At 48.4% G+C, this 23,201-nt stretch overlaps 1 protein-coding gene across 7 annotated transcripts in view; it reads right to left on the bottom strand.

Moving 5' to 3' along the window:
• Nucleotides 1-23,201, bottom strand: part of ZNF618 (zinc finger protein 618) — a 180,128-nt gene that overhangs the window by 87,992 nt on the left and 68,935 nt on the right. The gene's annotated exons all lie outside the window — the stretch shown is intronic.

Genomic DNA, 23,201 nt, shown 5'->3' with positions numbered 1-23,201 from the left:
TAATTCTAAGCAAATCAATCAAAAATTAATGATTTGTCATGCTTGCACAATGGAGGAAAACAGCTCCTTGGGTCCTGGCTGCCTGATCTCGAAGAATGAAATGCCTTTCTGCGATAAGAGAGCGGAGCCAGAGGCTCAGGGAGGCCGAGGGGCCACTGCAAATGTGAGGGTTCATGGACCCGGAGCTCTGAGAGGGTGGAGCGGGCATCTCCGAGATGGTGCATCAGCCAGTCAAGCCAAGGATGGACTTGAGGCAGCACATTTCCATGGTGGTATAATTAGGATCTTGCCTTTTCCCTCCCCCACTGCAACACAAAAAATTGCTTCCTCTCTGGAGACTTCAACGACTCCCCCTCCCCCCCAGCAGATTTGATTAGTCCCTGTTCATTGTTCTCCCAACACTGCTAACACACCACCACCAGTGCCTTTCACCTGCTCTATGGGATGGGGACCACAGGTCCTGGAAGGCCTGTGTTTCCCAGACTTTGTGCTCCTCCTGGATAAAGACCGCATCCTACACGTGGCGATGTCTCCAGCACCCAGCTCAGGGTCTGGCACAAATATTCAGCAAATAAGGTTGAATGCGTTAATTATTATTTCTCAGTAAATACTGATACCGAGAGGTTGCCTAGATGAATGATAAACTGCATTGGCAATTATACTTGGATAAAGTGTAACAACTGATCTTAAATAATCAATCACTCCTTTCTTCATTCAACAGATATTTCTTGAAAGCCTACTATGTGTTAAACACTATGCTTGGCTTCCGGTGGACAACCTCAAATCCACTAGTGGACAATTCCAAATCCCCAGTGTTCACTGCTTCTCGGCTTCCTTCCACTCTTGGAAGGGAAGAGTGAACGTGAACTGGGAGAGGAGGGACGTTCTCTGCATGCTCAAATGTCTTTGAAATCTCATTTTCTTTCTTACTAATTCACGTGAATGTTATAGCCACAAGTACCAAATGCATATTAGTCCAAAATATGTCTGTGTACTGCATATATATGTATGTATGTTAGTTTGAACGCAAAAATTCTATTTTAAATTTCCAACTGGTATAACTGACCCTGCAGGAATATGCTCAGCGTCAGTGGTGAGTGAAACCAAGTGCACTTGACCTGGAGGCCTGCAGGAGGCACTGAACCTTCCAGAAGCACCTACCAGAGCCCCAGGACCTGCCCAGAAGATGATTCTACGCCCCCTACTATTTACTGAGAGGAGGACAAGTGGGTCTGAAAACAACTCAAACCTCATTTATATATCTCTTTCTTTTCCAACAGCCAGTGGATCCCCCAAATTTAACTTGAACTTTCTGTCCCACTGAGATACATGACTCAAGTCAGAAGAAAGTCATTTGCTCATCTGACAAGTATTTACTGAGCTCCTTCTCTGCACCGGGCACTGTTCTAGGCAGTTGGGATATATCCCTGCCTTCACTGTGATTATACGCAGAGGGGGCAGATGGTAGTATTAGGCGTAATAAATTAGTAAGATACATAGTATGCTAGAAAGTAATCAGTTCTATGGGGGGAAAATAGAGAAGGGCAGGGGATAATCAGAATGCTGGGGGGCTTCCCTGGTGGCGCAGTGGTTGAGAATCTGCCTGCCAATGCAGGGGACACGGGTTCGAGCCCCGGTCTGGGAAGATCCCACATGCCACGGAGCAACTAAGCCCGTGCGCCACAACTACTGAGCCTGCGCGTCTGGAGCCCGTGCTCCGCAACAAGAGAGGCCGCGATAGTGAGAGGCCCGCGCACCGCGATGAAGAGTGGCCCCGGGCTTCCCTGGTGGCGCAGTGGTTGAGAATCTGCCTGCTAATGCAGGGGACACGGGTTCGAGCCCTGGTCTGGGAAGATCCCACATGCCACGGAGCAGCTGGGCCCGTGAGCCACAATTGCTGAGCCTGCGCGTCTGGAGCCTGTGCCCCGCGACGGGAGGGGCCGCGATAGAGAAAGGCCCGCGCACCGCGATGAAGAGTGGCCCCCGCTTGCCGCAACTGGAGAAAGCCCTCGCACGAACCGAAGACCCAATACAGACAAAAATAATAAATAAATAAATAAATAAATAAAAAAGAAAATCCTTTAAAAAAAAAAAAAAAAAGAGTGGCCCCCGCTTGCCGCAACTAGAGAAAGCCCTCGCACAGAAACGAAGACCCAACACAGCCAAAAATAAATTAATTAATTAAATTTAAAAAAAGAAAAGAAAAAAGAATGCTGGGCCAAGGGAGGAGCCGTGGGCTGCAATTTTAAATAAGGTGATCAGAGTAGGTGTCACTGGGTAAACAATGGAAGGTGAGGGGGTTGGCCATGTGGTGACTGGGGAAAAAGGAATGGCCAGTGGGAAGACCCAAGGGCAGGAGTGCACCTGGTGTGCTCAACGCACAAAGAAGATGCCAGTGTGCCTGCGGCAGAGTGAGCAAGGACGAGAAGAGGTCAGGGGGCAGAGCCTCACAGCCACTGAAGGGCTTTGGCTTTTACTCTGGGGAGCCACTGGAAGGTTCTGGCAGAGTCAAATGCAATTTGACTTCCATTTTAAAAAGATCATTCTGGGGCTTCCCTGGTGGCGCAGTGGTTGAGAGTCTGCCTGCCAATGCAGGGGACACGGGTTCGAGCCCTGGTCTGGGAAGATCCCGCATGCCGCGGAGCGGCTGGGCCCGTGAGCCACATTTACTGAGCCTGCGCGTCTGGAGCCTGTGCTCCGCAACAAGAGAGGCCGCGATAGTGAGAGGCCGGCACACCGCGATGAAGAGTGGCCCCCGCTCGCCGCAACTAGAGAAAGCCCTCGCACAGAAACGAAGACTCAATACAGCCATAAAAATAAATAAATTAATTAATTAAAAAAAAATCATTCTGGATGCTGTGTTGAGAACAGACCATAGGCAAGGATGAAGGCGGGTGAGGTTACTGTAACAGCCCAGGAAAAAGATGAAGGTGGCTGGGACCAGGGTCGTGGCAGTGAGGGAACTGAGGAAAAACATTGCGTTCTGAATATACTGGAAGGTAGTAGAACCAATAGGACTTGCTGACGAACTGGAGGTGGGGTATGAAAAAAAGAATCAGGGAAGATTCCAAAAATCTTGGACCAAGAAAAATGGAATTGCGTCTCTCTGGTGCATGAGAATATTAATCATCAGCACAGCACTTTATAGATTGTTACACTGCACTGAATCCTCCAATAACCCCGTGAAGAAGACACTGCAGTTTATCCCCTTTGACCAAGAATTAACCAAGCACCCAAGGGGCCAAGTGACGTACCCAAGGTCACACAGCTGGCCAATGGCATGGCCAGGGCTCACACATGTCTTCTCACCCCAAGTCCACGGCCAGTTCCTCTACATACTTGGCCCTTCATCTCTAGAACCAACGCATCAAACCTGCCCCCAAACGATGTAGATAAACTGTTTTCCTATCCAACCACTGGGCCCCAACTCAAGCACAGGTAGTCCCCACTTTTACACACCAGGTGTTCATGAAAAACATCCACGAAGGGTGACTGTACCAACACTGAACAATAGCTTTGCAAGTTAAAAGAGGATTCCATTCCCAGGGAACTAAATCTGTTATAAATTCCCTAATTAGACCTTGCTTCTTAGATCACATTCAGTGATATGTTTCTAGCTTGTGGTACTTGGTTCTAATTTTGTATTTATTTTCCCAACTGAACATGGTTACTCAAAGCCATTGACTGAGTGGTTCCAAGCTTGAGGGGTGGAGTGGAGGCTACCAGAGAAGACTCTGGGTTAAAAGAATTGGAACCCAGGGGGCTGATACCATTTTTCGGTAAGTATTTATAGAGTTCAGACTAGATGCGTGATTCTGAGCAAGGCCTTGGGGGACTGATACTAAGATGAATCAGACATGGTTCCTTATTCATTCACCCAAATACTACCCATTAAGTGCCTACTATGTACTGGGCACCAGGGAAGTTACTGAGGACACAGCAGCAACAAGAACAGTGGGGGAGACAGGCCGTGATTATGTACTTCATGCTACCCATTTATAATTACCAACTGAGAGACATGCTCTGAAGAGAAAGTCCTGGGTTCCATGAGCATCTTTAACAACAGGATCCATTGAGACCACAGGATCAGGAAGGGCTTTCTTGAGGGAGGATGCTGGAACAGGGCACACAGAGCTCCCATTCAACAGTGGGAATGCAAAATCTAATGCAAACGGAGCTAACACAAGCTGCCTGCCAGTGAGCAAGCAGAAGGGTGCCATCTTGCCAAGCTGGGAAGCCTGGGTCCCTGACCCCTGCAGGGCTGGATGGAGACTTCTCTGAGGGTCTCCACCTCTGGAGGAAGGGACCAGCCCACCGACATGGCCAGGCTCACACAGGGAGCTCCTGGCCAGAGCCCAGAGGCTGAGGGAGGCCCCTCATTGACTGGCCACGTTTCCAACTACAAGGGGAACCCGTGGGAAATGACCAATGTCTTTATTTCTCGAGGTTACGGTGCCCTTCTGCCCCTCCCCAAGCCCTTGCTACCTGAGGACAAGTATCAAGAAATAAATCAGGCTTCCTGGGAATGGAACGGGCACATGCCTTGTCTGTTTCATACGAGTTTCCAGGTACAGGCAGGTTCTTCTCTTCTCTGGTGGGCAGCCATGTGGACTGGAGCAGGACCCTATTACTGACATCATCACCATCACCATCATCATCACCATCATCATCATCGTCGTCTTTGTTGTCGCCATCAACAGCTGGTCATTACTGAGCACCTGTAAACCAGGCTGAGGAGTTTCAGCTTTACTCCAAGGCTCACAGGCCGCCCAGAAGGCATGTGCACCTCTGGAAGCAACTGCTGGCTGCGGTACAGAGGCAGGGAGCCCAACACGGAGGCCACTGTCATCTTCCAGGGAAGAGATGATGCCTTTGGGAACCGCAGTGGAGGAGAGAAAGCCCCAGGACCTAGAGCTATTGGGAGTGACAAAGATCTCCTGCGACAGCATTTGGAAGGCACCCAGGGTGGAGCTGGCATGCAGTAGTTGCTCAGTTAAGTGACAGGTTCAAAAATAAATGCACCACTGCAGCTGCTGAGGAACGCTGTCAGCCTTGGATTGTGTGCAGAGGGCCAGGAGTAAAAGGTGAATCCACTTCCACCCCTGAGGCCTGACTCATGGGCCTTAGAAGAAGTGGGGGGATCCTGGCTCAGAGTGGAGGGGCAGTTGCCTCCCCTGGGCTGCTATGTGGGACTCACCACCCAGACTACAAGACTCGTTCTCACCCCAGGGCGCTGGATGGTACCACAATGGGAGCCCACAGTCCCTACATGGACCTAAAGGGTCTAGAATAGTTCCTGGTTGCTTAATGAGTGTCAATTCTATTTGCCCAGCTGGGCTGGATCACAAGGGGTTCTAAGGTTGCATCAAAAAGCATGAGGTCGTTCCTGAGGTCAGGCCCAGCAAGGTTATTGGGTTTTTTGGGTTTTTTTAAAACTTTTTAAACTGAAATAATTTTACATTTATACGACAGTTGCAGAGAAACTACAGGGATTCTCTCTGCAAAAGGGATGCTGGAGGGGGCAATACGGTGGCATTAAGACCAGTTCAGGGGACTTCCCTGGTGGTCCAGTGGTTAAGAATCCATCCTGAAATGCAGGGGACGCCAGTTCAATCCCTGATCCGGGAGCTAAGATCCCACATGCCACAGGGCAACTAAGCCCACACACCGCAACTACTGAGCCCACGCGCGCCACAATTAGAGAGCCCACGTGCTCCAACTACAGAGTCCATGCGCCCTGGAGCCTGTGTGCCACAACTAGAGAGAAGCCCATGCGCCACAACAAAGAACCCACGGGCTGCAACAAAAGATCCCGCATGCTGCAACTAAGACCTGACGCAGCCAAAAATAATAAATAGATAGATAGATAGATTAGATAGATAGATAGACCAGTTCGGGGGCTGATCCAGAGAGGGTCAGCTGAGGCCTGAGCTAAGCAAGGTGAGGCCTGGTTTCCCTCCCCAGGACCAGCAGTCAAAAAGCCCTCAGGCTCTAAGACTGAGGAAGAGAGGTGTGAGGACCTCAGCAGCAGGGGTGGTAGTCACTGGGAATCAGGCGGGAGCACAAACTCTGCCACTTGCTAGCTGGACCCTGGGCAAGTAAATTGACCTCTCAGTGCTTCACTTCCTTCCTCCGTAAAATGGGAGTGATGGGAGTGGCCACCTCACAAGCTGCTGTGAGGATGAAGTGAGCTCATCAGCCTCACACTTAAGAGCGGGGCCTTTCCATCCACATAGTGTCAGCTTGTATTATTAGTCCAGCATAAAGGGCCCCGAAGGGGGATAACACCAGCGATCCCAAGCGGCCAGCATCTACTGAGCACCTCCTGTACGCCAGCCCGGGGCGCAAGCACCGTGTGCACCATCTCATTTCATCTCCTCAACCACCCTAAGCAGTGGGGACCGTTCCCAGCCCCACTGTCCAGGCGAGGACCCAGAGCTTGCAGGGTGCTGGAACAGCCGGGAAGAGGCTCAGCCGGGCTTCCAACCCAGATACTCCGATTCCAAGTTCACGTTCTCAAACCCGGTGCCATGCTGCTCCAAGGCCCAGAGGGGTGACCTTGGCGAGTGACTTTCCCCATCTTTGGAAGAGGACACGCTCCTCTGGGTGCATAAATGCTGCTCTGTTTGTTTTCTTTTGAAAAAAGAAATGCATCTCAGTTCTTAACCATCACACAGTTAATCTTTCAATTTACAAAAGAGCAAGTCACGTGACTGGATTCCACAAAAATTCTCTCTCCAGGTTTATGATTTTACAGAAAACTCCAGGGAAAACCGCCTGGAGCGAGTTAAAACCAGATCAGCCATAAACCATGTCCTGGTACAGCCTCACCAAGCCAAGACTCAGATTACTCATTAAATACATGATAAATATTCACTTCAGATCAGCAGGAAGTTGGGGGTGGGGGGGGGCGTAAAAAAAGAAAAACTTTTTTGCTTCATGGGAAAAAAAAACATATTATGAGTACAGAGGGTTGCAAGCTTCAAATGAGTGAACCCAGGATTGGGGAACTGGGGGACAGAGTTTTTTAAAAGTCAACCCCTTAGGTATTTTTAAACAAAGCAGCAAGTAAGGGCAACTCAAAACCTCTTCAAGGGGACCAGGTAAAGGGCTTAGGGAGGCGGGCGTGCCCAGACAGTCCTCAGGGAAGAGCAGCAGTCCCCCGTGCCAGGAGACCCCCTCTGACCGCTGGCAGAGGCAATGTCTGGCCCTCCATTTGCCCACCTGTCCAATGGCAGTCTCTCAGAAACCTTCCAACTCTGACATCTGGAGTCCAGCAGACCTGACTCCAAATTCTGCCTGGGACACTTACTAGCTCTGTGACCTGCCTCAAGTCACATCACCTCTCGCAGTCTCAGTTTTCTCCTATGTAAAATAGACAGAAAAAGCCCCACGAAAATACAGCTGTTGGTTAGAATAAAAACATATAAAGTCTGTTAACATTCTCAGCTAGTGCTAAAAGTACTGTATGAGCACAGATCTGGATGATGTCATTATGATTCCATTGGTGGTGTTGAGTAAAATTAATACAGTAAAAAAAACAAGAACATGTTCTGATGACTCCAACAGGATTTAGTAGGCTCAGTAGTTCCCAGTAGAGAATCTGGATCCGGATGGCCTAGGTTCAAAACCTGACTCCACCACTTACAAGCCATGTGACGCTGGGTAAATCACTTAACCCTCTGAGACTCAGTTTCCTCATCTGTCAAATAGGAGAAATAATAGTAGTCACCTTACAAGGCTACTTAGGACTAAATCAGTTAATATATTAAAGCTCTCAAAACAATGCCTGGGGGCTTCCCTGGTGGCTTCAGTGCTTGAGAGTCTGCCTGCCAATGCAGGGGACACGGGTTCGAGCCCTGGTCTGGGAAGATCCCACATGCCACGGAGCAAATGGGCCCGTGAGCCACAACTACTGAGCCTGCGCGTCTGGAGCCTGTGCTCTGCAACAAGAGGCCGCGACAGTGAGAGGCCCGCGCACCGCGATGAAGAGTGGTCCCCGCTTGCTGCAACTAGAGAAAGCCCTCGTACAGAAACGAAGACCCAACACAGCCATAAATAAATAAATAAATAAATAAATTTAAAGTACGTGCCGAAAAAACCAAGGGGGGGGAAAAAAAAACAATGCCTGGCATATAGTGCTATACAAGTATTAACTATAGAAATAATTATCATTTATTAAAATGATTTATCATTTATTAAACTTTAGCTATATAATTATCATTTACTAAAATTCAGGCAAGTCCCTTTCTCCCTCTGAGCCTCAGTTTCCTGAGTTATAAACGGAGAGTTCTGACCAGATGAGCTCTGATGACCCTCCTAGTTCTGAAACTTGCTGGCCCTGTTGTTTGTTTCTCCCCACGCTGTCCCACTGCCTAGACTGCATTCCCCTCTGACCGGCTGGAACCCCCGGCCCTGCTCCAAGAAGCCTTCCCTGACACAGGGACAACCTCCTACAGCACCAGGGGCGTGCCTGAGCGTACCTGGGGACATCACCGCTCTCTGCAGTTTTGCTCCCGACCAAACTGCAAGTTCCATGAGGGTGGCTAGTTTTTTTAGAGCTTCTCTGAGGCTCCACAGCACCCAGGGCTGTGCTGCAGACAGATGGAGCGTGATAAAGGTCGGTCCGTTGATTTAAAGAAGAAAGGAATTGTACTGCCAGTACTTAGAGAACCGTTATGTGAATGGGGTCTAGGGAATCATCTAGTCCAAGAATGGCAAACAGGCTTAATTTTCAGCGCCAATTCTAATCAATTAGACATGGCTGCCTGGGGCAATGTGTTGAGAAAGATTCTGGGGCCGCACCACAGCTCAGCTAGTAAGAGTGCTGTGACTGATTATTGATGTCTGCAGTGAGCGAGGTAAAGCTGGGGACAGTAGCATGCTTGCCCCCGCTAATCTAGTCCAACACTCTTCTTTTACAGATAGAGAAACAGAGGTCTCCTGATCCCCAAGGCACCCATTTTCCAGTCACCACATTCTCATTTGCAAAAACATTCCTACATGAAGAAGGAGCCATGGCCTTTTAAAATTTGGAGTAAAAAGAGACGCCAAAGAAGAGAGAAGACCCGATGGACTTCCCTGGTGCCACAGTGGTTAAGAATCTGCCTGCCAATGCAGGGGACACGGGTTCGAGCCCTGGTCCAGGAAGATCCCACATGTCACGGAGCAACTAAGCCCGTGCGCCACAACTACTGAGCCTGTGCTTGAGAGTCCACGAGCCACAACTACTGAAGCCTGCGCGTCTGGAGCCTGTGCTCCCCAACAAGAGAGGCCGCGATAGTGAGAGGCCCGCGCACCGCGATGAAGAGTGGCCCCCGCTTGCCGCAACTGGAGAAAGCCCTCGCACAGAAACCAAGACCCAACACAGCCATAAATAAATAAAAAAAAAAAAAAAAAAAAAAAGAATCTGCCTGCCAATGCAAGGGACATGGGTCCGAGCCCTGGTCCAGGAAGATCCCACATGTCAGGGAGCAACTAAGCCCGTGTGCCACAACTACTGAGCCTGTGCTTGAGAGACCATGTGCCACAACTACTGAGCCCACGAGCCACAACTACTGAAGCCTGCATGCCTAGAGCCCATGCTCCACAACAAGAGAAGCCACCGCAATGAGAAGCCCGCGCACTGCAATGAAGAGTAGCCCCCGCTCGCCACAACTAGAGAAAGCCTGTGCACAGCAACGAAGACCCAACGCAGCCATAAATAAATTAATTAATTAATTTACAAAAAAAAAAAAAAAAAAAGAAGACCAGAGACAGAAGAAATACAAACAAAAAAACAATGTGCAAAACACAAGGCTTACTTTGGTTGTGAAAAGAAATAATTACAGAAGGGCAAAGTAGATGCTCTAAGAAAGATTTTTTTCTTTTTAAAGAAAGGAAAGTCTGGAACACATGCTCAAAGTAGAAATCTTACAAATTCCTATTGCAAAATAACTCCTGGTCAGCCAACCACAATCTCTATAAATATATCGCAAGATCAACAGCCCAGGCAAATAGGGGGAGGGGGAGAATGACTGCATGAATTAAAAAAAAAATCAAAATAGTTCTTCTCACAGTTGGAAAGGAAGGAGTCACCCATCATCCTACAAAATGAGAGGCCCACGAAGAAAAGAAAGACTGTAATTCTACACACCCCAATGGCCACCTGCGGAGAAATCTAGACAGCCAGACTATTTTGAAATTATTCTACAATTCTGTTTTCTTTGCAGGGGGAAAAAAAATCTGGTACCCTGAATTCATTAGGGCAGCCATTATCTTACCATGGCTTCCATGGGATTATTCAGGGTGGGAACAGCCAAAGGCTCTATGGGGCCTGATTTGGGTGGTACATACTTCAGGGTCTGAGCCAGAAAAAGAGAAGCCACTCTAGGTCTTTAAAGTAGAGGCAATTTAATACAGGGATTTGAGTAGAGAAGACATACAGGGGGCAGAAAAGCAACCGTGGATTAGCACATGAGGAGCTTTGCTACCACCTCTAGGCCTGGAGAGAGAAAGGTGTTACCAGAGTTGGGGCAGTTCAGCAGGAGCTGCCCAATGGGAGTGGTTCAGAGAGGAAGGGGCTGGAGCTACACAGAAAACACCATAGGAGGCAGAGAACGAGTGGGGAGAAATACCCTGCGCTTTTCCCTTCTTCCCACCTTCCAATGTCCCTGCTGTGCATCTTTCTGGCTAAACTATTCGAAGGCCAGAGGGCAAGGACACCTGGGAAATGTAGTTCCTTGCAATTCAGAGCACACAGGGGAAAGAAAGGGATGGAGTTGAGGTCAAACCAATAGCTGACCAATTCAGATCGGAAAACTCCCGGAGGACTGAAAACCACTTGATGACAGCGTCCTGCACAGCTCACCACAGGGTCCACCTGGGTCCCATTGCCGTGTTTAGACTGTAACTTCCTCACAGGCAAGGACTGCCTTCCCTTGACCTGCATCGTCTTCTGCAATATCCAGTAGCCACAGCTCAGGGCTGAAAGGACCCTGAATATCTGATAAATGGAAGCCTGGCCCTCCCGTCCCAGTGCCCCAACATGTGGGATGCTTGAATGGCCTTCCACCATATTTTTGCTTCCAGCCTTTGCTGAGAATCTACTATTGACAGAAAACTCATAATGTGGAAAGCTAGCTGTCCCCAATGTTACTCAGAAGACCCAAGCACCCAGTGCACACTCTAGAAGCATCTCCTGACCAGATCTAGAACACTGTTCAAGGGGATCAGGAGTGGAGGCTCTGAGGTACCAAGTCTGATGCCAGCTGGGCGGGCTGCAAGGGAAACACTCCGAGCGCCCCAGGACTGTGTCCACCTCCAAGGCCACTCCAGATCCACAGTGAAACCTCATGCTGGTGGGGTTTTTTTTAAATTAATTAATTAATTTTATTTATTTATTTATGGCTGTGTTGGGTCTTCATTTCTGTGCGTGGGCTTTCTCTAGTTGTGGCAAGCGGGGGCCACTCCTCATCGCGGTGCGCGGGCCTCTCACTATCGTGGCCTCTCTTGTTGCGGAGCACAGGCTCCAGCCACGTAGGCTCAGTAGTTGTGGCTCACGGGCCTAGTTGCTCCGCGGCATGTGGGATCCTCCCAGACCAGGGCTCGAACCCGTGTCCCCTGCATTAGCAAGCAGACTCTCAACCACTGTGCCACCAGGGAAGCCCGCTGGTGGTTTTTGAACTGTATCATAAAAGACAAGAGCGTTCCTGTCCCACAGGGCACAAAGACTCAACCCTGTGTCCCTCTTTGTCCTGGCTGTTGCTGAAGGCTTAGTTTCACACTACATTCTGCAAAGAAAGGAAGGGCCCTTCCCTTTCATTGAAGGCTCCATTTCCTCTTTCCCCAAGACACAGGGCCGATCTCTCTCCCCTGTTTTCTTAAAGCACTTATTGCCCAAGCCATTCAAATAGTATCGATCAACTAGCCGGTGCACTCAGTCATCCTTTTATGACCTGTCTTCCCAGCTGGACCATACATCTTCCCCAGGCAGGGGCCATGCCTTTGGATTCCCCAGAGCCTACCACATAGCCCAACAGGCAGAAAGCGTCTACACAGTATCCTTAAAGGAGAAAATGACCCAGGTTCCCCAAACGCCGAGTGTGGGATGGGGCAGGAATACCACTTTCTATCGATGCCTCATATTTACTTACTGATTGATGGGATTTTTACATCCATTACTTCATTTAATTCTTTACAAGGTAGGAGCCATGATTTCCACTTTGGAAAGGAGGGAGTGGAGGTTAAGGGACTTGGCCCAAAGTTACGAGTTACTGGCAGGGCCGAGATTCAAACCCAAGTCTTCTTCTAGGACAAATACCAAACTCCTTCCATCTTCTGGCTCCAGTCTTCCTTTGCAAGATCCCCTGTCTCGCTTCTCTTTCATGAAATGAACTGATTTAATGAAATCATTAAGTGACAGAAGTTAATAAATGTAAGGCACTTAGAACAGTGCCTGGCACAGACTAAGTGCTATGTAAGTAACAGCTACCACTGTCTTCACCGTTACCATCATTATTATTTCTCCATCTCCATTAAACTCATTTAAAAAGGTCAACCCACCACAACATCTAGAGTCAGCAAACTTGACAGCCAAAGCAGTAGAAAACAGAAAACGCCTACATTTAATTAAAACTGGAAAACTACAGAAGCTCAAATGACTTAACAGTTAAGAGGACGCATTCGAAGACATTGTATGATTCTCAGAAGTCTACCCAAAGCAGTCTACCTGGTACCCTGTACCAGGCAACCACCAACACTTTATTCAGAAGTACGCTCGAATCTTCTTTCCTGACTGACTTCACTGGGGAACACTTTCAGTGCACAAAATACAGTACTTTCTCATCCATGCACAGTCTTTAGAGCCAGAAGGCCTGTTTTACAGAGGGAAAATAAAGGCCCAGAGTGGAAGTAAAATGTGTGAGGTCACATGTACTTTAATGCAATCTGCAAGTCTCTAAAGTTAAAGTGTTAGCTTTATCAGGCCTAGTCCTTTGCTAAGTCCAACGTGGGACTCTGCAATCATGGGCACTGAATGTATGTTTTAGGCCACGCATGTAAAAATCAATATTTCAGCCACCAGTTCATGGCTTGGCCCAAAGTCTTTGGGCAAATAAAAGAGGTCATCAGCCACCAACCCCAGCTAAGATAGAGGATGGGAAGGCAGCATTCTGCCATGTCAACTCTCCCAAATGGGATTCTTCTAAAGAATCTCCAAAGCACTGGTGCGCCCTCAGCTGTCACATCCACTGCTGCCTTTCTCTAAGTTTAACCTGGTACACTGTCACAACCAACTTACCAACTCTCATATCCTTTGACCATGTTGGGGAACAAATTCTATCAATATTGTACAAAAGAAAGAAAACGATTCATGTACAAAGATGTCCACTGCATTATTTATAATAAAAGCTAGGGAACGACCTATATGTACAACAATGTAAATAAATATCTCCTTACAAAGCCATTAGAATGGATGCTTATGAATGGTGGAGAGCTACATGAAAAACACTTACGTACTAAAGTGAAATGACAAGAACAGAATCAAAACTACCTACATAACTACAGAAACACTGCTTGCACGTATATAATATACCGAAAAGCGCCAGCCCTGGATGGCTCAAAAATATATGATTTTTTTTCCCCTCCTTTCTGATTAGCTTTCTATCATTACTGCTTTTGAGGAAAAACTCACTACACTTTAAAAGACCCATGCTGTACATCTATAAAGGCAGGTGATCTAGACAAGGGGATTTCCTGGGATGCTACCCTTCTCCAGATTGAAGACCTGTGACTCTACAAAGACCTGCATCTACACTCTGTCCTCTGAGGATGTAGCCACTTAAGCAAACATGGTGGTTGAGCCCAGGTACACTCCAATCCACTGGGAAGCACTCAGTGCATTCAAGTTCCACCTCGGAGCAAAACAAGATGACCTGGAGAGTAACTTTAAGCACTAAGCTTTTCTCTAAGAGGCTCTTAGGAGAGGTACTGTTTAAGCCTATTGCCTTCTTAATACAGTAGACCCTGAGAGTGAGGTTTTTATATTGTATGTAATTGCAGCCACAAAAACTATACGACTGCTAGTGTGTATTGAGATACTATGCTGTGCCAGTGACTCTAAAAGGCTCATTAAATATGTAAGAAATCATCCAACATCCTCATTAACTAGGGATTATTCATCCACTTTAGAACTGGGGAAACTGAGGTCCTGAGAGGCAAAGTGACTTGCTGTTGTAGGGAACTGGATCCAAGTGAGAATGTTCACAGATGAGTAGTCCAGCCACACGGCACAGTCTGGAATATGAATAGAAGGTGGGCTTCTTTAATAACCCATCTCATTTTGTCCTCACCACTTAAGTGTACAGTGAAGAATATTGCTGCCACTTTCCTGGGCCTTTCCAGAGTTCCTAACGCAACTGTGATTTTATAGATAAAGAAAGTGAGGCTCAGAGAGGTAAAGTTACTTGCCCAAAATCACAAAGCTAGTAAGCAAATTTGTACCCAAGCTTGTCTGGCCCCAAAGCCCATACACTCAACCATCATGCCATACCTAACTCCCCCACCAAAAATATGAAATAAGAGCGCTATAAGGAGTCAGACTGCACCACAACATAAGGAAATAATGTTTAGAGCCACATAGTTATCCCAGAAGTGGTGAGCTCCCCGGGGGAGGTGTGTCATTAGAGGAAGGACAGCCATCTGGTGAAAAAATAATCAGTATTACAAGCAAAAGGATGGATCAGCTCTGGGGAGAAGGGAGAAGAGGGAGAGAGGAATGAAAGGGGTGGTGTTCCTTGCCAGGATATTCCAGTTCTGGATTCCTCTGGAAGATCTCAGCCCTTCCTAACACTCCTTCAGACCAGCTCTCATCATCCAGCTTTTTTGTCCTCCATACTTAAGGGCCACCAAATATTTCATTTCCTTTTTTCCCCTTTTCCTGGCTTCACAAGTGTAATAAAAAGTTAATGAATCTATAAATTGCTTACTGGCTTAAAAAAATGAAACAAATAGTTAATGGAAATTTTAATGAAAACACCCCATCTGCATAACTGAGGGCAAACCCAGGGCCGAAATACCTGGGACTTCATGGCCCAAACCAGGTGTCATGAAAGCTTGAAAACATTTACTGAGAGAAAGCGGGGTTCCAAGCTCATCAGTGTCTGAAAGACGACAAAGTCTCCACTCCAGGCTTCGGAGGGGCACCATGCGTCACATCTACCCTAAGGGAAACGTCGTCAGCACATTCCTTCATCAAACTGGGAGACCCTGTTTCTGAGAAAAGGAAAATGGCACAGAACCAGGAATCTGTTCTGAGGCAAGAGGCCAAGGCTCGGGACTCGATTCCAGAAATGAGAAAAGTCGTGATAACTGAAGAGCCATCATGCGCTGCTGGGGTTCTCCAGAGGACAGTCCATCAACGTAAAATTGCCCGATTTCCCCTCCTCTGGAAATGCAAGTTAATGGGAGAGGGATATGCGTATTTTGGAAAAATGTCCCAGGCCACGCTGGTACATCCTCCCTATTCAAAAGTACCTCCTTGATGTTTATTCTGTGTCAAGCACAGAGCCAGAACCTTTACAGACTTTATTTCTCATAGGCCCCCTACAACGTGGAAAGGTCAATATGACTATCCTCATTTTAATCTGGCAAAAGGAGAGGGAGGTTCAGAGAAGTTAAAAGTCACAGAACACAGCTAGTATATCCCCATCACAGAGTGTAGACACTTGGGCACTCAAGAAAAATCATCCAGGCTTTCTTCAAAAGCCTCTAACGGGGCTCCAGCCTCCATTCAAGGCCCTCCAATCCAACAGCCTCCACCTGTAGCCCGCAGAGTTTTTGTAAGATAGAAATAGGACCCTGTCGCTCCCGTTTAAACCCTTCACAGGCTCCCCTTCTCCTGCCAAGGCAAACACGACACTCTGTCCCAACTCCCGCCACCGCAGTCCTCACACCAAATGCTCCAGCTACACCGGGGTTCCTGCAGCTGCCCCCCCATGCTCACTGCCCGGCTAAGTCTCCTCCCCGTCCTTCAAGTCTCATCTCAGACATCACCTCCACCCGGAAACTTCTCAACATCCCCACCCTGCCCTACTCCACCTCCCATCTCCCTGCAGCCACCCAAGGCAGGGTTGGATCCCCTCTGCTGTACACTCTTCCCAATGGCCCCACTGCTCAATTACCTACCTGCCTGCCTCCTTCCCCAGGCCATGGGCGGCCCCCAGGCACAGACCAACGCTTGTTCACCTCTGAGCACAGGGCCTGGCCCGGAGAAGAGACCCGGAAAATGCTGAGAATGGGCAGGGTGGCAGGTGATGCCTCTCTACAGCATCCTTGTCACGCAGTAGGTTCAAATCCTGAACCAGGTCCGGCTCCGCCCAGCCTTCCCCTGCTTCCCCAAGGGAGAATCACATGCACTAGCAGCCCACAGTTACTGGGGACAATGGAGCAGGAAGAAATGTCATTTCCCCCAAATCTTCAACCTCCTCGCCTGTTCATTCTTTTCTCAGAGGCTCGAAGAGTATAAAAATGGTCGAGATAGAGTCAGAGAAATGAGAGCCAGAGGGAGCAGAGAGGGACAGGAAAGCACAGGACAGGAACAGGATGCCACAAGCACGTGCAAAGGAGAGTGGAGACAGGCCGGGGTTTGCCCTCAGGGTGATCCGGGTCAAAGGCAGGGCTACTGGACATCCAGCCCGCCAGCAACCAGGGCTCTCAAAGAAACACCCGGGGACAAGAAATACCTGGAAATTATAACCGCTGCTTTCAGTTTCCAGAGATTTTGAAGCCTCTTTCTCTTTGTTTTTCCCCTAAACCAGTTACAATTAGCGTTGAGGGATATAATTACGTTGTTAGTCTAATTGCCTGTTTGAAGCAGGATCTACGGGGGTTTAATGGAAGATTTGAGGGGGAGGGCAGATAAAATAAAAAGTCAGGATAATCACAGAAGAGATGTGTAATGTGACTTTCTTCCCAGGTAGAGACAAGGCCTGAACCGTGCCAGAGGCCAGGGAATTGTCTCCTGCGCCAGCTCCCTCGCCCGGCTGGGCGGGGAACGGCGCTACCAGGCGGCGCGACTTCACTGGAAATTGATTTTGGAGACGCTGACCTAATTAATCAGGAAACGATCCTAGAAAGGCCCTCGGATTTGGAGCCTTTGCACTATTATTGGCAGTGACACACTTACACGTCAGCGGGCAGTATTTTCCCCAGTGGAAGCCAGCGTGGTGGTGGCTGACAGAGCTGGGCTGTGTGAGGCCAGAGACCTGCCTTCGCTACAGCAGGGTGGTCCTGTGCGGGGGGAACACACAGTTCTGTGGCCCTGGGGACAGAAGTCAGAGGGAGGCAGCTCTGAGCTCAGATGAAGAGGAACGTTCTCCTCCAGGGAAAGAGGACAATTGAGAGGTAGTGAGCACCCTGACAACAGAGGCATTCAAGTTAGATGACCTTGTGATGGGGATGCAGAGAAATCAGCTAGGAGGAAGAACCAAATGGCTTTGAGGGACTGTACAAACCACTCCGGTCTCCAGACCACAGAGGGGAAAGGGGTCTGCAGGGACAGTGAGGGAGAGAAAGGTTCTCTTCACATCAGAGGACCCTTCCTGCCTTCTATGGGACTTCACTGTGAAGATCCAGCCCTCATATCTGGGTGGCAATGGAAATGTTCCTCTAATGATTTTTTTTCCAAATACAGGCAGCAATTTGCAGTAACCAAAAGCTACCTCCATGGGGAAAAGTGAAGGTCCAATGCAGAAGTCAAAAGCGAGGCACCTCATGTGCAGTCATGGCCACTGCAGTGACCTAGCTCTGTTCCAGGGCCTTTTCCTCCATCACTCCATCTAACACAAGCACAACACCTGGACTGGGAACCAGAGAGCCTGCATTCAAGCCTGATCTTGCCACTCTGAGATTGAGAAAATAGGCAGAGATCAATTGCCCCGCTGTCCTACAGTTTCCCATCTTGGGGAGAAGGGGGAAAATGGATCATCTCATAGCAACCCCCCCTAGTTCCAAAATGTAGGAAACCAGCACGCTTCCCTATCCAAGCCAGTAAGTGCAGAGATAACTCCATCACACATAGCTGACCCTGTATACACACTTTATCCATAGGAGGGCACTGCCTTCTGAAGTCGTTACACCTGTAATTGCCACAAGGCCAGGGGCTCGCATCTGCTCACCTCAGCACAGCTGGCTCCTAGCACAATGCCTGGCACAGAGCGGGCACTCAAAATTAGGTGGATAGACCATTGGCACTTAAGTGGCAACCACAGTTGATGAAATGGCATGTGCCCTTTTAATCCAGTAAGTTGTTGTCCGAAAACATCTCAGCTTCAGGGTCAGAGGAGAGGGCTTTCAGATTCCTTCTAGAACCTTCCAATCCCCAAGGCTACACGCCTTCTCAGATCCCTCTTCTGATCTGACAACTGCAAAGCCGTGAGGTCCAGGGGGCCTCAGCAATTCTCTTTAAAGCCCTGAAACATTCCACAGAAAAGTGTGAGGATTTGGGTCTGCAGGCAAAGGCTGCCACTCGAGCGCCACGGAGTTGGGAAAGGCAGCGTCTGCTTTCCTTCCCGACTCCACCTCCTGACTAGCTTGTGCCTACAAGACAAGAATGGTCATATTCCAAATCTCAGGGCTGCCTGGGAGAAGTGAGTTCTGCTGGGTTTTCTGCACTTTCCCCACTCAGGGTTGATGACGGCGCTGGAGTGTGCTTGAGGCCCTCTGTACAAAGGGAGCAGAAGTTCCACTGCACCATTTATGAGGTTGCACTGCACACATGACCCAGAGCAGAAAGACTCATTGAAATCCAATAAAGACGAGGGGCAGGGGAGGCTGCGCTTCCTGCAGAGGCCACAGCATCTCCTTCCACGCAAACTGCTCAGCTCTGCCACCGACTGAGAGGAAGACAAATGGCCGTTTGGATGCTCTTTGTCAAGGGCAACAAGATGGCGGCCAACAGGGCGTCCTGGACTTCTCCCCCACATTGTTCCAGGGCTCCCATTTAAAGGCCTTCAAAAGTCGGAGGCAGCTGTGGGTTTTTTTTATTGGGGTGGGGGGAAGGGGCAGGAGGAGGAGTAAAAGTTTTACTTATAATAAAACAAAAACAGAGCCATGGCACTTGTTTTTCTAGTGGAGACAATCATTGGCTGTTTTCACTTTGTAAAAGGCTGGGAGACCTTGTACCTGCTCAAAAGTCTCCACATCAGGGCTGGTTCCAGCCACAGAGAGCAGCCACGGAGACGTGGCAGGCCTGGTCCCAAACCAGGGATGTGACCCTGAGCTTTGTAACACAGGCCAGAACTCTCCATTCAGTTCAGTTCTGTTCAACAGTCAACAATCAGAGGCGGCATGTGGCCATGGGAATTGGAAGGTTCCAGAAGGAGTCTATGTGTCAAGTCCTGTGCTGGACTTGATGGACACCTCAAGGAACTTGCTACTGAGGAAGGCCAAGATGGTGTCCCCCGGAAATCACATCAGTGCTGTAACCGTACGGTAATCCCTGGCGCCAGAGTGTTCACGTGTGCGTGCCCGCTGACTGAGTACTTTACACACATCACCTCTTTTAATCCTCACAGTAATGCTGCAGGGTAGGTATTCTGCATCTGAACTGTCCAGATGAGGAAACAGAGGACTACTAAGATTAAGTATCCTGTTCAGGTGGAGGAGCCCAGGTTCAAATCCAGCTCTATCTGATTCCCAAATTCCATGGATGATCCCAACCCACCAGTAGGTAAGGATTCACTAAAAGGCCCCAGGACAGAGAGCCCCATGGGCACGAGCTTGCTTCCTTCCTTCACTCTACAAACCGTCTCTGAGCCCCTCTTCTGAATCAGACACTCAACCTATACGGTTTGAGTGAAGGGCAAGGTGGGAAAACTGCAGGTCCACTTGGAAGAGGAAAGGAGAGATTAATCCCCCAAACGGAACAAGAATTAGAGCACCACGGACAGGAGGGGGCAGGCCTTCCCAGAGCCATGCAAAACAGAATGAATGGGCTGCAGGGAAGAATCGGGTGAGACCCATCACCGGAAATGAGAAGGACCACCTGGCTGGGAATGCTGTCTCAGGGACAGGCATCTGAGATTGTCCCCCTGGATAACCAAATGACCGCCCGTGTCTCCCTTTTAGCTCTGTGATACAGACGAGTCTAAGAGCGTTGAGACCCCCCCCGGCTTGCACTCTGCCACTTACACAGCACATGAGCACACACTCTCCCACCCACCTGGACCCCATCACACCCCTGGCAAGGGGTACTTTCATACCCCGCTGCAGAGAGGAGGAAACAGAAGCACAAAGATCCTCACTCCTTGGCCCACAATCGCTAGAGAAATGTACGGGGCTATGATGATGATTAACATCCCAGCTTGCCCTCCGCCTCGCGGAAGTAATTACACACTGGGTCAGGTCTGGAGTCCTTCCCTCTAGGTACTATGTCTGCAATCACGGGAATGACGGTGGGGGGCATCTTGAAGGAGCGAAGGGCTGTCTGTCTCTGAACTCACATGAAGTCCCAGCACTCCTTGTTTCCCTGGAAAAGTTTCTAGACTTGTCACCTATCAATTGCCTGAATCCTTTTTTCTGGGGAAGGTTTCCCCTACTTCACTAATTGCTTTCACTGCCTTTTCCTCTATAGATTTAATTAACCTGCTATGTGACCATGGGTTAGGCAAGCCTCCACGCCTCTTCAAACTCAGTTTCCCCTTCTGTAAAATGAGAGTGGGCTCTAATCTCTCAGAGCCCTGACAGCTCGACAGGATTCTGTGATCAGGCTTGGGCTAAGCACGTGACCTTGATGTTCCTGGCTGCTTCGAAGGGCCGGGAGCTCACGGGAGCACCAAGACCATTCTGCTCTGAACGGCTCCCAGCCCGGACTCAGTGGCATCAGCTCTCACGGCCTGGCATCATCCTCGATGAAAAGGCAGGATGGCCTAACTTGGCTAACTCCCTCTGTCCCTGATGGACCCCCAAAGCTCAAATTTGCGTCTGGCCTTTCGGTGGAGCTGCCAGTCTCCGGGTGTAGGAGAAACTCCAGATCAGGGGCTGGATCAAGAGCAGAAGCGTGAGGCTGAAATTGTAATAATAATAACTGACATTTATATCACGCTTTTCATCCCCAAATCCCAAATTAATTAACTTTTTACGAGACATTTTTAAACTAGTGCCATTTAATAAAATTCTATTAGGAGAAGTCTTTTTTTTTTTTTTCCCCAGCCCTATATTTTTATTAACAGCCACCAGAAATATAATTTACAGGCAACCAAAAGCTAGTCACGAGAGGGACAGGGAGTGGTGGATTCTGTCGGTGAGAAAGCAAGAGATTCTGCACTGACCACAGGGGCTGACCCCCTGGCCTCATTGTTAGGGCAGGCCTGGGCCCTCTGGGGGGTCCACAGGTCCTGGTTACTCTACAACACTGAATCTCTGCCTTGCATCATTCATCTCATATTTACTGATCATCGATTTTCTGCAGCCACCACAGGAGCTGCTGTGCATAAAACGAGCAAACAAAGTGCTCATGGTCCTTGCATTCTTGGGGCACGCAACCTAATGGGGTAGAGGAATGTTCAACGATTATCTCACTGATTACTAGATAATGATGGTTGTGCTAGGCGCTGAGAAGAAAGAGACCCCTCTCTCCCCTGATGACAGCATCAAATAGGGACACATAATCTAGCCTGGAGTTAGGGGCTGGGAGGATCAAGAAAGACCTCCCTGAAAATTGACATTATTCAAGGCTCAAGTAGGGAAGAAGCATGATCATACGTGTCCTTTTAAATAACTGGTTCACAGCTGGCCTGTATTCTCTTTTGTGTCTGTGGAATATCACCTTCTTATGTGCACCTGTCACAGACACAATGTCCAACACGATGGCCGCTAGCCATGTGTGACTGAGCATTTGAAATGTGACGAATCCAAAGTGATATGGGCTGTATGTGGAAAATACCAATTTCAAAGACTTTGTACAAAATTCAAAAATGTATAATAGCTTTTTTTTTTTTTTTTAGTAAACTTTTTATTGACATACAATACACTGTCCCACTATTGCACTGGTAACAGGTTTGACTGGCAATCAAACTCATAAGACACAGTAGCATTTGATCCAGCACTTAGTTCGCTTAGCTTTTTAGAAGAATTCAGGACAGGAAAGAGCATGCACGGACCTTCAGTCTCAGTGGAAGCCAGCAATTCTCCATGTGCATCGCTGCTTGGGTCCCTCCTCTCTTGCCTAGAGACTTGTATATAGTTGCTGGTGATGAGGCCATGGGGTGTGGGGTTCATCTTCAAAAATGTATAATAGCGTAATAAGAATTTTTATATTGGCTACATGTTGAAACGATAACATTTTGGAAATATTGGGCTAAATAAATTATATTACTAACATTAATTTCAACTGTTTCTTTTCCCTTTATTGTGGCTACTAGAAAATTTAAAGTTACACATGTGGCTTACGTTATATTTCTATTGGACACCTCTTGAAGAAGAGAGAATTTTAAATAAAATATTTATTCATCTACTTCAGGGGGAAGATGAGCATGCATGGCTATTGTGGCTGGTTTAGGCCCAAGAGTGTATTTATCTGGCCCTCATTCCATCATCCAACAGAACAGAAGAGGAGGGTGGAAAGGGTAGAAATTCTACATGGGATCAGAACTGTTCAGGGTAGGAGCAGGGGGCAAGAGGAGGCCAGAAATTCTAAGACGCAAACCAGCCCCATCACATTCCCCATCCAGTTTTAGCAAGGGGGAAAAAAAGGAGTTAAAAGGAGAAAACCTAAAAACCTAAAACTTTTGACTCCCACTCCCTGAGTCAAAGTAAAGTAAGGTCAGGGGAAGATCAAGTTTCTCCAGAGTCACCTGGACTTTGTTTCAAAATTCAAGGCCAAGCTCTCTTTCCTGACACTGGCAATGGACGGGACACAGGTCAGGGGGGCCCGAGTCCCTCATCATCCTTGTTCCTCTCCAGCCCCTAAACAGGTTTCACAAACTAGTGGCCTGGAATGAGTTTTGGGGGTTTTACATTATTTTAAAATTTTCTTCAATGAGTTGCCATAATTTGAAAGTTAGGAAATTTTACAGAAAACTCTAGATTTAGAGCTTCTCTTTAAGGAAAAAAAAAAATCGGAAGCTCTGGCCACACTGGGCCTACGTTCTGACAAGGCCACAGTCAGCTGTAGCTGAGTGGCAACGGCTCCCCTTAGATGGAACACAGGGGCTCCCAGCCGT

Source organism: Balaenoptera acutorostrata, chromosome 6 (genome assembly GCF_949987535.1).
Source record: "Balaenoptera acutorostrata chromosome 6, mBalAcu1.1, whole genome shotgun sequence".
Taxonomy (NCBI): domain Eukaryota; kingdom Metazoa; phylum Chordata; class Mammalia; order Artiodactyla; family Balaenopteridae; genus Balaenoptera; species Balaenoptera acutorostrata.
The sequence above is the reverse complement of the archived record's forward strand: the minus strand, read 5'-3'. Positions and strand labels throughout refer to the sequence as shown.